The following is a 2735-nucleotide window of genomic DNA, read 5'->3' on the forward strand; positions in this document are numbered from 1 at the left end:
AATAATAATAATAATAATAATAATAATAATAATAATAATAATAATAATAATAATAATAATAATAATAATAATAATAATAATAATAATAATAATAAGTTAGTTTATAAACTAAATAAAGCTTTATACGGTTTGAAACAAAGCCCCTAGCTTTAGTATAATTTCCTTATAAAAATACTCCGCGAAATCGGCTACCTAGTCTCTGATTTCGATAACGGTATATTTACTTTTTATAAGAATAAAACAGACCGTGCTATACTACTATACAACGTAGACGATATAGTGGTATTGATCCCTTCGTATATAACGATATAGTATTTATTTATTAAAATATCGAAATAGATCTTAATTAAAGATCTAGATTAACGATATATGATTTTAGGCCATGAAATCACTATAGTTATGTTAAATAAGACCCATTCAATAAATCAGTTGTCTTAAAGGAATATAATCCTCGATAAATATAATAAATAAAGCCTTCAACGCGTTAATACCCCTTATATAAATACAAAGATCCTTATACCAAATCAGGAACAGGTATTAAAAGCCGATATTAAAATATACGAACGGGAATTCGGTGGTTTATTCTATTTAGTACTACACTCTCGACCAGATATCACCTACGCTATTAATAAATACCCTTGATATATAAGTAATCCGTCTCTAAAGCACTCTATAGCGTTAAATCGAATCTGGGCTTATATAAATACTTTTCCTAATATCGCGCTTTTATATAACTATTTAAATATAAAAGACCTTAATATATACGGTTATTCTGATACTAGTTTTTTAGATATAATGGAAGACAGCACTTCTATATCAGGCTATATCTACTATATAGGTGTAAGTAATTTAATAAGCTAGACTTCTACTAAACAGAAAGTCGTTACTTTATTAATAACAGAAGCAGAATATATAGCTTGAACCGAAGCTTCTGAGGAAGGAATCTATATACATAATATATATACAGACCTAGTAAATCACCTTACGTCATTTACTAATATAAACTTTGGTTTATATAATAATAATAATAATAGACCGATTCCTACTATATTAATATATAGCGAAAGCGCGAAGAAGCTTTCTGAAAATCCTGAATTTCACAAACGTGTAAAGCATATAGACCTTCAGTATCACTACTACAGATAACAGCTTAAAAATAATAAAATAAAGGTCGTTCATATAAATAGTAAATTTAATATAGCCGATTTAATAACTAAGGGCTTATCTAAAGACCTATATAATACGCTATACGGTTATATAAATTTAGGCCATAAAACTAACACGTTGCTTAACTACGATATACCACCTTATACCCGATTTCAAGAACTAAATTACTAAGGTCTATAATAGAACTAAGTTTGTTATCTTCGGATTTTCCTAGATCTAAATACTTAGGTTTTTTATCTACGGGGTTTCCCTAATATACTATAACTATGTTTTTTACCCACGGGTTTCCCTAGTATTATAAAAAGGGGTTTTCCAATTTTCCGCTTAATAAGAAATCAAGGGTTTTTAATATTTTCCCTTAGAGGTTTTATTTTTTCCTCTTCTATTTAGTCCTAGTTAGTTAACTAGGGTTTCTACGTTATACCTATATACCTATATATACTCGTTCTAAGCTGCTCCTTCTTATATAAGAACTAGCTTATAGGGGGGGTGTTAATATTACTAATACTATCCTTGGAGTATATCCTTCGAGTACCTTCGTACTCGAATAAAGGATATTATCTCCGTAAGCCTAGGCCGTTCGAGTTAAATAAAGCATTACGTCGTAGATAAAGGATTATGTTATTGTTACGATCTCGATCCCTTTATAAAGAAGGAAAGAACAAAGGATATTAACCCATCCCCTCGGTTCGGTTCTTCCTTCTTTTACTCTTCTTCTTTATCTTTTTCATACAATTCACACGCGCCCAGAAATTCTACTATTACAATCCTACTATTCCTATCTATGTTTCCACTCCTTTTCGTGACTTTCGTCCCTTCCACTTGTCCGTAATCTTTAAAAGAAAGTACTATAAGCTCGGCCTTAGTACTAAAGATTATAACGCTTATTTACTTATTAGCCTTCTAGTTTTTAGGACTCCCGAATAGAAGGGTCGTGTAACCTTATTAGCTATACCTAGTCTTACGATAATCCGCGAAGGCGGCGTCGGAGGTATAGAAGAGTACAGGCTTTTAGTGGTCTTTATATAGTCCAAAGTAGAGGTATAGGGTCTTTATCGAGCCGAGATACTTTAGGCACCTATTAGTATCTTCGTGATACTGTTTTAAAGGGTTAGTGCTTAATTCGGTAAGCCTTAAAGCGGCTTTAGAGATAATAGGCCGGGTCTAATAGGCGGCGTCATCAATAGAACCGACCTTCTAAAGATATAGATAGATTAACTCTTCGGAGGCTTATTAGTTAGTAGTTGATAGTTCTTAAACGTTAGGATAAGGAAAAGGACTTTTAACTCTACGACCTCTATAATCCACTTATAACGCCTTTATCTTATCGGTAATATACTTATTACGCGATAACTATAGCTTACGTTATTAACGATCGTGTTCTACGTGGATGCTAAGAAACTACTTAATTAGTCCTAGATCCCTAATTTAGAAGCTCTTCTGTATCTGCTATACTAGGTTCTTAGCAGGAGATTAATATTTCTTACGATAGATCAGGATAATATTGTTAACGTAAAAGAAAGTAATCAGGACCTTATTCTTAAACACGTAATCGTCTTCGGTTAATT

Source organism: Sodiomyces alkalinus (genome assembly GCF_003711515.1).
Source record: "Sodiomyces alkalinus F11 unplaced genomic scaffold SODALscaffold_3, whole genome shotgun sequence".
Classification (NCBI taxonomy): domain Eukaryota; kingdom Fungi; phylum Ascomycota; class Sordariomycetes; order Glomerellales; family Plectosphaerellaceae; genus Sodiomyces; species Sodiomyces alkalinus.